The sequence below is a fragment of the Papaver somniferum genome, chromosome 5 (genome assembly GCF_003573695.1).
Source record: "Papaver somniferum cultivar HN1 chromosome 5, ASM357369v1, whole genome shotgun sequence".
Classification (NCBI taxonomy): Eukaryota; Viridiplantae; Streptophyta; class Magnoliopsida; order Ranunculales; family Papaveraceae; genus Papaver; species Papaver somniferum.
In genome coordinates, this window is record NC_039362.1 from 133,974,827 (window position 1) to 133,991,120 (window position 16,294).

The following is a 16,294-nucleotide window of genomic DNA, read 5'->3' on the forward strand; positions in this document are numbered from 1 at the left end:
GAGCATTACCTCACCAGGATTCACCTATGGTTGTGCCAAGTACTGATTCTACTAATCGTACCTTTACTCGTCGTAAAAGATGCTGAAATCTCGGCATTGTAGTACTTTCAGATGATGAATCTAATCAAGCTTCTACGAGTCATCCTCGACATGAATCTACAAGGGGTAATCACTTTACTAAAGCTAATACCAATGTTAACTTTGAGTCATCTACCTCAGACATTGTTGCTACGAATCATCTTTTGAATCGTAAGATCAAAAAAATAAATAAATTGGGACATGTTCCTCTTGCAAAGCTATATATGCCTACCGAAAATGAGTGCATTCTGAAATGTATAACACGATCGTCTATCGATCTTAATTTCAATGGTTAAAAATCTGTTAATTTTCAATGACTCATTTTCAGAGTAGTAAATGGTGATGTTATACATTTCGGAATACGCTCATTTTTGGTGAGAACATAGAGCTTTGTAAGGGAACATATCCTTAAAATATTTGCTTCAAATTCGTAAAGATGTGGTTTTTATCTACAAAAACGACTTCCAATGTGTGAGATAGTATGAGAATAAAAGTGTGAGATAACTGGTCTCACCTCTCCACCTAGCTCTATTAGCAGGCCCCTTCTGCTAGATCCTCTTTTTTAATAGGAAAAAAATGTATTGAATAGAGAAAGTTACAAATAATTTTTATCTTGCTAGATTAAATGCAAAACCCAATCAAGATCGTTGGATTAGATGTAAACCAATAAGGGTTGCTTTCTATACAAGTAAGTACTTATTTTAGACCTTGCATGCAATTGAGTTTCAATATGGTTTGCATCTCTATGAACATGAGAGCAACACCAAAACTCAAAGTCTTCTAAAATAACAAATGCATCATAAATCTGATTAAACGTAGTCCATCTGATTATTTACACCCATAACATTTATTATGTTGACATAGTCTCCTTCCAAATGAGTTCTCCTTTCTCCCATTTCTTTGCCCACATCACAGCTTCCAGCTGGTGGAAAATCAATAAGAAATATATTACCAGCATCAGTAATGCAAGCATGCATATATTCAAATATGAGTCAGGATCAGGAGGTTTAGTACTTCTACTATGTCTCTTAAGCTCACTAACAATACCATCCCTATTAATTAGATAACCAAATATCTAGGTTATTTTGTAGGGGTTCATTTGGGTTCTTCTTTTTCTAAAGCTTTCCTTTTGGTGGAAATAAATTGTGTTCCTAACATCCGATTTTCTAGCTTCATCCTTACGCCTTTGTCTCCAAAAATCCTCTTCAACATCATACTAGTATTTAAGATTTTTAGTAAGGTATTTTATTCTGGTAGTGTTATTAGGATTCGTAGTTCTAGTTAAGCATGCCAATTGAGATTCAATATTAGCAATATATTAGTAGTTATGTAACCAAAGTGATTATTGTTCCACTCCTTCAACATATGCTAAGTGTTTAGTAGACCCATAGTGAGCTTGAAGGCGTAAGATTGTTGAGATTGACAATTTCAACTATTTTTTATAACATTTACACAAGTAGAGTCTTGAAACCAAGCCATACTAACCAAGTACGATTTTTTTGCGTTATTGGATAATTTATAAGAAACCAATAAAATAGGACCATGATCACTGCCAACAACTGTAAGATGATACTGATACAAGTGTATCTTTCCTCTTTTGGGAACTTAGTAATCCTCAAATTAGATTGAGGGTACAATTGTACTTTGGAAGGGAGTATTGATTAACCTAGTAAGGAAATATTCTTAGATAAGAAATTGTTTCTAGATGAGGTAATAGATTCCTAGGATCTAGGTTTAGGAAACCAAGCCAAAATAAGGGAATATCGATTCCTAGGAGGGTTGGGAAACTAAACTAAGGCTATATATAGACCTAGAGAACGAGGTTCGATACACGGAACAAAGAAGCTTGTAGAAAAACACTAATGTTATTGTCAAAACAAGCTTAGCAAACAGTTTAAGGTTATCCACTGTTTAGAAAGATTGTGAGCGTAACAAAAAGAGAATTGTAATGGTTTTCTTGTTCATAATCTAGGGAAGATAAAAAAATTTGAATGGTTTTCTGGTGTTTATTGTTTTCTAGTTTTCGTCTATTATTATTCTGAAATCTGCATCTATAATAATATTCACCTAGGTACATATATCATAGTACCAAGTTGGCATCAAGAGCAAGGTTAGTTTCTTTTATAGAAGATTCCAATGGTTTATGGTTTTCACTAAATCTCTCTAGATAAGTCTTGGTGAGGTATTCGGGAAGCAATAAGACGTCAGGAGGACAAGGGGACTAAAGGATGACTTAGTCAGATGATGATCCTAAGACTAGTGAACCATAAACTACAAAAGAAAAGGTGGATACGCTACAAATAGATATGAACTCGATTCAAACTACCCTTGAAGAATGACTGAATGTATTCGTTCTCATACACCCAAGTCAAAGACGAAGAAAAAAACTACGTCTTCATCAGGTGTTTCAAAAGAAGAAGAAGAAGCAGGTGAGTTTCTTAAAAATCATGCATTAACCATACTTTACGGTAAGAATATAAAAATTAATTTTCGTGTTTATATTCCACTTAACGATGGGAGTGTCGATGTAAAAAAATTGGATGATTGGATAAAATATCTAGAGACTATTTTTCTTTCTTTGAATATGGTTCAAAGGAAAAGATTTCTATCGCGACATTGAAGTACAAAAACATGCTCTAACATGGCGGAAAGCTTATCAAAGACAAAACCTATGTAAGGGAGCATTATGGTGGAAAAGATTAAAGGAAGTTGTAAGGAAACAAATTCAAGAGAGCATTATCATATTGTCTACCTTGAGGAGAGATGGTTCAAGTGGTACAACTTGAAGCAGTCTTACAACCAAAACATGCAAGAATATATTTCGAAGTTTCAGAATCAAGCTGTGGTTTTGGATTTAGACTTAGAAGATTATGTTATATGTATGAAGTATATCTCCGGGTTCCATAAGTATATACGAAAATAGTTGAGGATGTTTTCAGTTGATATTATTTTCCCGAATCAAGCATAAAAGCTAATGTCATTGAAGGAAGGCTTAAGAAATTTAATATGGAGGGAAACACCAAGGGGAAGTCTGGATGTTTTGTCGCTAAAGGATATGAAATGAGCAACGAGGAAGGTAAGTCTAACGACAAATTTGGTTTAGTTTGCACTCATTGAAAATAAAAAGGACATGTTGTAGATAAGTGTTGGATGAAGTATCCTAATTTAAAACCAGAAGGGTTATAGAAAAAAGAATCCATGATGGCAACACTAGTCGCAAAAGCTCCAAAAGAAGTACAAGAACTAACAAAACATAATCAAAAGATATCTATAATATATGGCAGGAGGCATAGAAGAACTTACAAAAGATAATCCTAGGGAACGACTCTTCACAGTTAAGATGCAGGTTAAGACAACACTTATATATGTTTTTATTGACCCATGAAGTCAAAAGAATTTTACTTTCACATTACTTCCAAACATCCGAAACCCTGTCCTTCAGGGTGACTTTAAAATAAAGGTGGGCTACAGGTTACAGAGAAGTGCACGTTCAAGTTTGCTCTAGATGAGTAATACATTGACGAGGATACTTGCGACGTGGTTCCATTTGATATTGTCCATGTTGTACTTGTCCTTACTTGTGGGATCGAGATGCAGTTTTACATAGAAGGGAGCAGAAGTATACCTTTACCAAAGACGGGGAAGCTTTTGTAATGCGATCTATAGACTCTCCTCTTGAGGGGGCGAGATTGATTACAACCACTCAGGCTAAACGGTTGGTGAATGCTAGTACATAGTTCGTTCTCATTGTGATTCGTTCTTATGAGGAGAAGCCTTTGAAAACCCTAACCAAACAACAAGAAGACGACCTATGAAGGTTGAATATGTTTTCACCACTATTACTAGATGATGATGCAGGTGACAAGATGATCTTGCCACATGTAGAAGATTTTTGATTTGATAGGAAATACCCGCTCAAGGAAGATTGCATTATGGAGTGAAGAGTAACTAATTAAGACATAACAAGGAGGGGAAAAAGGTTTTCTGATTAGACGTCAAGGTCAAGTTCCCAGCAAGATGAGATGGTATAAGAATGAGAAATGAACTATCGAGTTCCCTAACCTCCGGTTTTAACTTTCACAGGAGTTCAAGTTCTTAAAGGGGGGGGGGGCATGATACAGGTGTATCTTTTCTCTTTCAGGAACTTAGTAACCCTCAAATTAGATTGTGGGTAGAATTGTAATTTAAAAGGGAGTATTGACAGTAACCTAGTAAGGAAATATTCTTAGATAGGGAATTGTTCCAAGATAAGTAAATTAACAGATCGATTCCTAGGAGCTAGGTTAGGGAAACTAGACCGAAACAAGGGAATATTTCTAGGTAAAGATATATTTCTTAGAAAAGGAAATAGATTCCTAGGATGTTTGGGAAACCAAACCAAGGATATAAATAGGGATGTTTAGCTCATAACTAAGCAAACCTAAAGAAGGAGGTTTGATACACATACCTAGAGAAAGCTTGTAGACAAACATTTATGTTATTGTCAGAACAAGCTTAGAAATCAGTTTAAGGTTATCCACTTTTTAAAGAGATTGTGAGCGTAACATAAATAGAATCATAATAGTTTTTTTGTTCATAGTCTAGAGAAGAAAATTTCTTCGAATATGGTTTTCTAGTGTTTTCTGTTTTATAATTTTCGTATATTATTATTCTGAATTCTGTCTCTATAATGATAATCACCAAGGTATAGAGATCAGACGTACCAGATATAAAGAGGCATCAAATAAGTTATCATACTAATCAATAAAACTTACAGCTCTATCTGACATCTCTGATATGAGTTTGTTTTCATTTTTATTGTTTGTCGGGGTAAAAGGATTTCTTATATAAGGCATATTATGCAATACATTATTCAAGCTAGCATTATTGGCATCTAATTCGGGTTGAGAAAGCCTACTACCTCCTTGTTTTCGTGATTAGAAAGAATAAAACTTAAATCACCTATGACTACCCAAGGATTATCTTGTTGATTTATAAAGTTACTGATTTGTTAATTCCACTACATCTTTCAATCATCCAAATTTATAGCACCACAAATGCTAGTTAATAAAGTATCAATATTTTTACTATCAAACTTCACTAAATAATTGATAATATTATATTGAGCATTTAAGATCTTTAAATCGAAACCATCCTTCCAGGACAAACAAAGTCCATTGGGCAAGCCAACGGGATCCCAAAAAAATGAGTTTGGGTATTTGAGTATAGCAGTAAGATATTGCAATTTTTTTGTTTTGTTTCTAGTCCCAAATAGAAGATAGTATGTCAGGATCATAAGACCTAATCATCATTTGTAAATGATTCCTAGTATGCTTATTGCCAAAACCACAGACATTACAAGCAAGTACCTTCATGTTTTATCGAGTAAACCAGATATTTAGAAAATCTCTATATAAAGTTTTTAAATAGGAACTAACTGTAAAATTTAATACTAATTAAATTCTTGTATAAAGCAATGTGTTTTTTGTATGTAAATGCCAGGAAATTACCTTGTTCTGTTGAATCTGTTCATTTGTGTCACTGATTTTGGCTCTTTGTTAATGGCTCTTTGGGTTGCTGGTATAACATCAATGTTCTTCAAATTGTTGGACTGGTAGATGTTTTCTTTACCAATATCATGTTTTGTGGCACCATTGCTCCTCTATCTTTTTCCCAGTCTACTGCTCTCATCATTTTTCTCATCCACATATCAACCAATATTCCATCTTTTAGAGGTACACATAAAACATGTTTTGTATTCTTCTTTGGAGATTGACTTGCAGGAATTGCATCAGGTATGACCTGAAGAACCTTCTTCTTATGTTTAGCACCCACCTTTCCAAGAATATGTAGCTTTTTATGTAGCGCTTCCAAGTAGTTTGCAGCACATTTAAAACCCACTTTGAGTGGTTGGTAATACAGTAATTTGGAAAGATTTTATGAGGTTGTTTTTCATAGAAAATACCTGATCCATTTTGTCATCCCTGAAGCAGTAATTAACATCACTCTTCTTCTTAATAGGTTGTTGATATTAATCTTTCCACACACTTTGTTTGGTACTCCTGGTTCTGGAATAACAATTGGTGGGTATATAACTTGAACTTCTCCCATAATTTTCCCCATCTTTTCCACAATTTTGACTTCCATATGTTCAGGTAAGGGATTCTTTAGTTGGATCCAAAACATTGGATATTCCAACTCAACTCCTGATACATCTGTAACGGATTGTAGTCATGGAGAATGTGCATGTTACCATCAATATGTCTTTCATCCACTATTTTTTTAAGCATAGCTATCCTTGAACTTAAAAACCATGATGTTTCTATCAATTTCCATTACTTGCATCTCCTCTTGCAGTATAAAAGGCCATGTGAAACTTATGTGTTTCTACACAAAAAATAAACACATCTTTCCTTCTACAAAGATTTTTCCTATTAAACTTATGTTTTCTTCTTCTTCCTCCTCATCATCGGAAGTCTCCTCCATATGATGGATGAATGTTTATTCAGTGTTTCCTAGAGCTAAAGTTGCATTTCTAAATTTAGTTGCTAGATTTGTGATCTCAATTTGGTTTTCATCCGCCATATCTAGGTTTGATAGTTGATTTCCACAAACACAATTCTTTTTAGTCGATTGTTTGTGATACTTCTAAAATCCGTAATTATAGTGTTTTGCTTTAGGTTTTTGTATTGATATTTTTTAAAATCCGGCATGAGGATATTGAGGTATGAAGATCAGAGATAAAGAGGGATTTTGGTGTCTAAAAAAAATTACGAAAATTAAGTCTACGAAAGTTAGGGAATTAGTTTTTTATCAAAATACTACACGTGCGATTTTTCTGCTTGTAATTTTTCCGAGCTCTCTATTTGTAATATCACCGTCTTGAATCGTTCGTGTTGGTGAAGAACATTACCAGTCCAATAAAGAAAATAATTCCATATTATCAAGTCATGTTTAACAAGTTTATCAGCAACTCCAGCAAACGCTTTAACCATAATAGAAACACAAGCAAATGCCATTAAAGAACACACAATCTGTAAATACATTTAAAGAAAAAAAAGAAATTAGTTAGACATAGATATCATTTCAAAAATGAGATTTTTGTAAAAATTGAAACGCATTACTGATCAAGAACTTCATAATAAACCACGTAACACCATATGTGAAATTTTCTTTTAAAGAAATATTTAAGCTTAGTTGGACATTTGAAGATATGATTTGTTTAAATTTATAACTTTTTTTTGAAGACTGAGTTGACTTATACGATCGTAGTTTCACATATAAAATTTTGAAAACTGAGTTGAGATTTAGTTTAGGGGAAAGATGCGTGTCATTTATGTGGTGTTTATTGTTGAATTAATGAATGGTTCAAATTTGGTGAGAAATAAAGACTGAAAACCAAAATATTTACTCCAATTCTGTGTTGTTGTTTTTTTTTTGCTATGAAAATGAGATTTAAATTAAAGGATAAAGGTTATACATGGTTAAGAAAATGGGGTACTGAATCCAACCATTTTCCATGAAATGACGAAGGTACCAAGTACACCACAATCTTTTCGATATCAACCTATATGACAGATACCTTGCATGATCTAATATAGACAGAGATTGTCAAGAAGATATCGACTACAAGGTATACACTTGATATATATAATAGGTATGGAAACCGAAGCTAACTATAAGGATCAAACCCAAGTGTTTTGATTAATGTACAAGTGCAATTACTTTATTATAACTAAAACAATAATTATAATGCGGAAAGTAAAGTAAAAGCGCACAATAATATTTTGTTAATGAGGAAACCGAAAATGCAAAAAAATCTTGGGACCTAGTTCCATTTTGGATACTCTTAGAATTAATCCCCTATACAAAGACTACTACCAACTTCGTATAGTTGAGACCAAGTAAACTAACCCTAGTTACCTAGTTCCTTTAGTATCCCTGCGCCTACAACCAATATGACCAACACAGGTAATTCCTAAGATAAAGTCCACTATCTTAAGTTGCTTCCGTCAAGACTTCTTGCACTCAACTCCTTTGGATTGTACATCTTCTGAAACAGTAAAAGACTAATATGTATTCAATAACTACTTTATCAATCTCAAGAAGTAAATCAAAGATTTGGCTTGAGTCAAACTAAATCTCTTTCGTTTAAACTAATAAGATACTTTGTTTGGTTAGATCAACCAAGATATAAATTATTAAGATAATCAGATCTGGGTTTATAACGTATCAGGTTCGGATTCTGAAGAAGACCACTAAATGGTAGATTGTTGATACATACGATTAGCAATAAGATGTCTATCAAAAGATAAACAAAGCTAAGTCGGATCCCAACCGATCAAGTATATTCATGAAGTAAATCACAAAGATCGGATACCAATAAGAAATATTTTGGTCTTCCATGTCTTCAATGTACCTGCACAAACAAACTTGATTCCTTTATGATCGATCACGCATAGAACGGAGTCTGTTAACAATGGACGATCACAAATCTATCGACGGATCTAAAGAGAGATCTGAACTACCCTCAATCCTTAATCTAGTTTGAGTGACCTTATGTCAGCAGAGAAGGCTCTAGGTGCAATCAAGGTTTAACATTCCTTAGTCAATCAAATAAATAATCGAAAACTAAAACAACAACGCAATTCTAGTTTCCCACCAATGGTAGTATCTAAACGCTTCTTGATCCCATATACCAGCGGACGTAAGAGATTTCGCCTAATTAGGTCACTCTCCTCTCTAAGATAATATTATAAGTAATACTATTAGTCGGTTGCCACAGTGATTGCAAAATATAGTGACTGTGTTAGGATAAGTTTGTAAGAAGAACAAACATCGATATTTATAGACCAAGATAGATTGAACACCAAATAATTTTCATAACCGAAAATATCAAATGATATGCAATAAATGTCAATTTTCGGTTTTGTCTAATACCAACTGATATCCAACTAATAAACTGAAATTCCTCATGGATGACAACTCTATATTAGCTAGCATACAAGCATACTTTACTAATATATCTTCTAGAGATATGTTTTACTTGCTGGAAAATGAAATATATAAATTTGAAAACCTTAATTAGAAGATTCTCAAATATTTCGATTTTAGGGTATCAAGGAATATCTTTGAATAATAAAAAGATAAAATTTTAGCACATGTTCAAATTACTCATTATATCGACATCATGAACTTTCCTTAATATCAACTTATATTCCGATATTCACAAAACCCTAAAGTATATGTAAAACCGAAAATTGAAGAATGCTATTGGGACCGGTCCTGCAAGAGATCCTCAATAGGGATCTGTCCTGCTATAGATCTCCAAAGTCAGGGATCGTTCCTGCTAGAGATCCCTAATAGGAATTCGACCACCAACCCATTGATTCCTTTCAAGTGTGAAACTAGTTTCACAAGTTTACTTCCTTAAACTCATGTAGTTAAACATAGTTTTCCATATATGGAATCAATCCTAAGTTCAATACATAATCTAGTAACAAGTTACAAAGATAGTGTTTATATCGTTATTACGAAGTTGAAAAGATAAACATTATACATCGTAATTCAATATACTTAAGTTGTGATACAACTTGTATATTTTTCCCTGACACTTTGTTCATAATAAAATGATCAAGTCTCTAATACTAGACTTTCATAAATATAAATTTGCATGTTATGTATTCAATCTAAACGACTTGCAATTAACGTAAATAGAAATGGAAATGAGTCAAGTGTTGTATTACTAGGCTCGAACAGAAGGATGATGTGTTCATTGTTGTCGATACGTCTTCGGGTTCTTTAGTGTAACGAAGATTTATCTCAAAATTTCTTGACTTCTTGGTTTAACCTATCCAAGTGACTCTAGTAATCTTATCAAGCGACCTTGAGTTTTGGAACTAAAATATGACAACCAAACTTGATATACCAACACTTGATGGGTACAACTGAACAATGTTGTAGCACTCCAGATCTTTTGTGCCTTCTACAATATTTTTCGGCGGTATCAACTAAAGATATAAATTAAGAATTTCTACTAACATGCTTAACTTCATAAAAATTCAAATTATTCGGAATAAAAATGCTATCGTCTAAAATAGAGCTATTAAACCAGCTGCTCTGATAATTTTTAGTTTTCCAATAGGAGACCGGATTCTTGGCATCACTGTTGATGCTGATTTCCTTCAGAATCATATTCTTTGACCATTCCACAACATCAAGGATGACGTAGGTTTTAGCTTCTTACGGGTCTCTAGCTATCCCTGGAGCTGTTTTCCATCCAACACAATTCCCTGATCCATCAATTAGATAAATACTAATACCAATCCTGTTAAAATCTTCAGAGTAGGAAGCATCACAATATATCATTTTATGGTGCTAATGACGGATTTTTTGGATGCCATTTTTTAAGAACCTGACTTCAAATTAGCTACGAAAGTTATGGGCTTACCAATCCTAGTTTTTAGGACCAAAAAAAAAGATTCTCCAAAATTTGTAAAAATGGTAAAATTCAATGCTCGCTAAATAGTCAAAGGCTACCGGCAAAGATTACCAAATTGCATTATAATTAAGTGGATTCAACGGTGTTAAATATTTTTTTTTTTTGTATAGATTTGGTGACCTTCCAGGAATTTGGTACCGTTGTAGCAGCCATGAAGTACTCGTGCATTTAGAGTTGGCCTGTATTTTTCTATTGATTTTCGAGTCAATTATAGGTGGGATCAATTTTCACCCAAACAGATGTTTTATCTAATACTCTCCCGTCTCCTATATATAGGCGGAGAAGTGGAACTCTCTTAGAATAAGAAAGTTTTTGGTTTTATAAATTTTCTTAATGTTACTTGATTTACCCTCATCAGTTCCAATACATTTATATAGGAAATATGGAAGATATCAATATCTTAATAGTTTATTTCCCACTGATATTTAAAAAGTGTAACTGTTTTGGGGAATTATTAAAGGTATTAACTAAATTTGTTAATATCATACTCAAAAAAAAAAAGTTTTATATGGAAGAAACTACATTCGAATTGGTTTTATGCTTATCTATTGGTACTATTTTTTTTTACTTCTTTGCCTTTATACTGGGGATAAGGAAGTAAAGATTAATGTATATATGGGTGAGTGGTGAACGAAGCTCCAAAATGACTTGTATTTAACACATACGAGTTTCAGTTAGTGGGCTGAGAGTGCTTGGATACACTTTAACACGAAAATTAAGAAGTTAATAACCAAATTTCAAAATAAATACGATAAGTAAAAAAGTAAGCTTCTTGCGAAGCAATTTGTCACAGTGTAGGAGGTAGGGGCTATCAAGTTGTGTGCCGGTAGTAGTTAGTTAGGGGGTGCCCATATAGTTATAGCGCCTGTCGTTAGTAGTATTTGATGGTTGGTTTAGATTAACCCACCTGGAGTGATACTAGTCGTCAGATAGTGAGAGAGTGACCTAGCTAATATACTCATGTATCTGCAATGAAACTCTAATCCAATTTATGAAAATACATTTTCTGATCGTTTAATTCGATTTATGGCTGCGTTCTTTGAACCAGATGGTTTGATTCGTGAGAATCAAGATATTTCTATCAATTCTTTTGCTCAATCTGTTGTGACATCACAACAATTGGCATCAAAGCCGTTTCTTTCCGCACAAATTGATCCAAATTTTGATCCAAATTTTTTTCATATCGATCTTGGCATTATTGGTATCTAGTTAGAGCAAAAGATGAAGCCTATAACCATTACCTTGATCTGCAGACACAATATAGAGATCTATCCAACGCTGTATCTTCATGGAGTATAAATCGTCAGCTTTGGAGATTACAGAATGAAATCTCCTGGGCAAGGGTTAGATGGCAATCCATTCAGGCACCACCATTTGAAGAACAATTCGTTATTACAAGAGCTACGAAGAAGGAGGAAGAGGTTTTCATTGTACATTCGGTACCTAAATTAAGTCAAGACTCTTCAACAGTGGCAGAAGCTAGGGTTACAGAAGCAACAAATACTGAAGAGATAGTTGTATCTGAAGAATTGATTGCTGATTCTGATGAGTTGACTCCATCAACTGAAGAAAAAGAAGCTTCAACCACTGCCGTAGTTAAATCAATTCCTTCCCCTGTCATTGAAGTGGGTAATTCTTCAGATGTGGAGTTGATTCCTTCTGATGTGGATGAAATCGATGATTCTCTCGAGGTGGACTTGACTCCTCCATTTTTCTTCGTTGAAGAAGAAGATGTCGATCCACTTGATGGTATGAGTTTACAACTTGAAAATGTGGAATGTTTGAACTATTTTTTCTTTCTCCACAACAAAATTCTAGGTATGGCTTGTATCCATTTCAAACTTGATGATTCTCGTTTGGTATTTGATCGTGGTAAATGTGCTGATAAATTGGTTATTCGATTGCTTTCTAGCTTTGGGTATAAATCAGGTTTTATATCTATGCACTCGATTTATCTCTTATGTGTTAATGATGCTGAAGTTTATGATGAGTGGACTTCGTTTGTTCATATAGCTAAGAGAAATAGAATTTTGATTCTCACATGGACTAGGGTATATGAACCTGAAATGGTGTAGGAATTCTTGGGTACTCTGCCTGATAGTGTTTTGTGGATCTGGAGGTGGTTTTTGTTTCTATCCTTGTTTTGTTTACACTTGTTCTGTATTTGATCGTGGCAAGCGAATTGAGCTTATTCGGGGTACTACTCGTTCTGTAGATAATTCTAAATTCTCTGTTGGTAGTTCTTGTTCATTGATACTCAATGTATGCCGCAATTCATGGGAGATAAACAATATTGCTTTACTTTTTGAGTTAACGGTGGACGGTTGCAAGTTGTGTGAGAAAATGTGGCATCCTGGTAAACCTCCCTGGTCTTGGTTGGTACTTCAAGTGACAGGTCATCATGCAGCTGGTACTGCGAGGGAGTTATTCGATGAACTACATCATAGTAGTAGATACAGTTTCTGTGATCCTCTACTATTACAGTTGGGAGGTGGTTTACAAACATCTTTGCAGATTTGTGTTGCTACTAAGAAATATAATATTGAGTCACAGATTATTTGCAAGAGACTTACCTGTAATTTTGTGTTTCCCGCTCTTCGAGCCAGCAAGATAGGTGATGAGTCTTTGCAGCAGAAGATCGGATTATGCTTGCTTAATCTCAGTTTGTGGAGTATAGCAAATGATTGTGTTTTCACTTGGTTTTTCACTTCGCAACCAGAAGAACCTAGCTCTACAGTCTGTGGTAGTATTGAATGTTATTCTGTCTGGAAAAAGTCTCTTGTTGAGGGGATGCAAATCACAGATGTGGTGCAGCCTTGTTCCAAGGTTGTTGAGCAGCTTATAGGATCAACTAATCTCGAGCAACATATTCAATGGCAGTTACATATTGTAACGGTTCCGCGCTACATTTTAACAACAGCTACAGGAAGTGCTCTAGAAACATTACAAGCAAACTTGTTGACAACTTCCAAGATGTTGCAGACTGCATCTACACAGCATTATTCTGCAGTAACTGTGATATGGGGTATGACAGTTCATTTCAGCACTGGGATGGACTATGGTGTAGAAGGCACGCTGTTCAAAAGTTATGACAGGATTTTCAGAATGAGTCTCTTTCACACTCTCCTTCACATGCGCCTGGGGTCTATGAAAATTTTGCTTTTCTGGAAGAAATTGAAATGATTCTTCAAATGTTGTTGTGGGTGGAGTACTTGAGCTGGAAATATACGTTGCTCTCTACTGGTTGGTGGAGTAATTTGTTCTATGAAGCTGGGAATTGTAATCAGATTGCTACACATTGTGTCGCCAAGCTCATTTGTGTATTGGTAGAAAGGATTGAGCAGTTTGAATTTCTCTTCTTTGTTAGATTACTTGGGCGTGTAATGTGGCGACGGAATTGTGGTGCTGCTGACATTTTCTTGCAGCTTGAACTTGGTCTGCTTAATACTTCACAAGACTCCTATAATACTGTTCAGGCTCATGTTAGACAACCAGTTCCCACAATTATTAGCAGTCAGTGCTATTTTCTGCAAACCAGTCCCTTCTAGCGCCCTCGATTGCTTACATCTGCAGTATTTGGGAAGTTTCGGCTACAAAATGAATTGTTGTTCCAGGTCATGAGTGGCTTATATGTGAAGAAGCGAGCAGTTCATTTCTCAATTCATACCATCGCTACAACTCCATTTTATATTTCAAGAATCAGGTTCTTTTTGATCTCTCTTTTGCTTCTACAAGAAGTTTATGAAAGTATTTTTACTCTTGGGGAAGTTGTGCAGAAACTTTTGCATTCCAGTTTGATTTATTTGTGCACATTTTACTGGGATCCACACCTCTCTTCATGTTACAACCAATTGTTGCGGGCATATGAATGCAATTCTACTCAATATCCTCATTGGTGTTACAAATATCTGTGGGAATTTCCTTTTCATGATTTACCTAACGCTGCACAAGTTTTCCTTGGTGAATGGTTAAAAGTCAGCGCCAATATACATGCACAAGGAGAGGTCTTGCTCTTGGTACATCAAATGCTTCATGTGAGGCTGTTGGTGGGATACCTGAAGTGGAAATTCAGGTTGGTTCCGCCTGGTTTGTGGAGTGTGAGAAATTTTAGCTGGGTTGGTAAGAGTTTGATCTCAGTGGCGATCTTGGTCATAAACTGCAACTGTATAAGCTATCTGTTTTGTGAAGCTGAGACCCATAATCTAATAGCAACATCTTTTATTAGGAGCAATCTATTCTCGATAGGTTTGTGGAGTAAGGGAAATGGTACTAGTACTTTGGGTTGTTGTTGGTTAGTGTTTGATAGAGGAAAAGTGCAGCTCACTGAGAAGGCACCTGAACTGTTTGCTAACCTTCATGTTGTGCTGACAAAAGGACTGTTACTGGGCAAAATTCATCTTGGTAAGGGAAACTCATAACCATCTGAAGACTTATACGGTGAACATTCAACTAACAATTGAGTTGGAAAAGTCTTCGAGGTGGAAGATTGCAGCACATCCTGATGCTCCATTCTATTGTGCACTGATGAGTACTCATGAGGATGGTTGGAGTATAAATGGGTATACACCAAGTCCCTTGTCGCTGTACTTTCTGTTTTCATAGTTTTCACAGTATTCACTACTGCGATGACGAGATCTGTTGAGTTTCTCAAGCAGTTGCAGGTTACAGTGTCGCTTGCCAAAGGTTACATTCGTAGTCAACTTCTGAGAGCTACAAATAGAAGACGACTGCCTGCTGGAGTTGTTTTCCTGCTAGTGGTACTCATCCCAGTCTCTCACGCTGGTCGGAATGAAAATAAGGAGCCTGTTCACCGTAGGGAATCACGCACAAGAATGGCAGGTTCACTGGTTGCATTTAAGGGGGAACTGAGACCATTTATGAACTGTGCACTTCGCCGGAAAATCATTTTCGCAGTTCTTACTTCCCAGTGCAATGGGTTTCTAACTACTGTTATAGTTTTAATGACTGTACCTAGGGTTGCATGCCACGCAGGACATTATGAAGCTACACCACATGTTTGCCTTAGGAAAATGACAAAAATGTCAGGTCCACTGGTTGGTTTTGCGGAGAACACATGCATGAAGGAGACAGTTGGTTATTGGGCCTGGTTTTGGAAGTGTGTACGAGCCTCACATGTGTATTCATTAGAATTTTTGTTACTGTGCTTCTCATGTGTATTCCAGGGGGCTACGACGACCACAGGTGGAGGGGAATCTATCGACTACAAACACATTTGGTGCTTCTCCAAATACAGCAGGCGCGGTCTCCCCAACTTTTGGTACTTCACTCAACTTCCATCCTTGAGGTTGAGGACAAGGATGTTTTCAAGGAGAGTGGAATGTCACAGTGGAGGAGGTAGGGGCTATCAAGTTGTGTGCCAGTAGTAGTTAGTTAGGGGGTGCCCATATAGTTATAGCGCCCGTAGTTAGTAATATATAATGGTTGGTTTAGATTAACCCACCTGGAGTGTTACTAGCCGTCAGATAGTGAGAGAGTGACCTAGCTTATATACTCATGTATCTGTAATGAAATTCTTATCCAATTTATGAAAATACATTTTCCGGTCGTTAATTCGATTTATGGCTGTGTTCTCTAACCAGATGGCTTGATTCGTGAGAATCAAGATATTTCTATCAATTTTTTTGCTCAATCAGTTGTGACATCACAACACAATTTCTTTTTATTATTTCGTCTACCGAAAGCTACTTATATTTGCTTGAAGATGCTAACAATGGT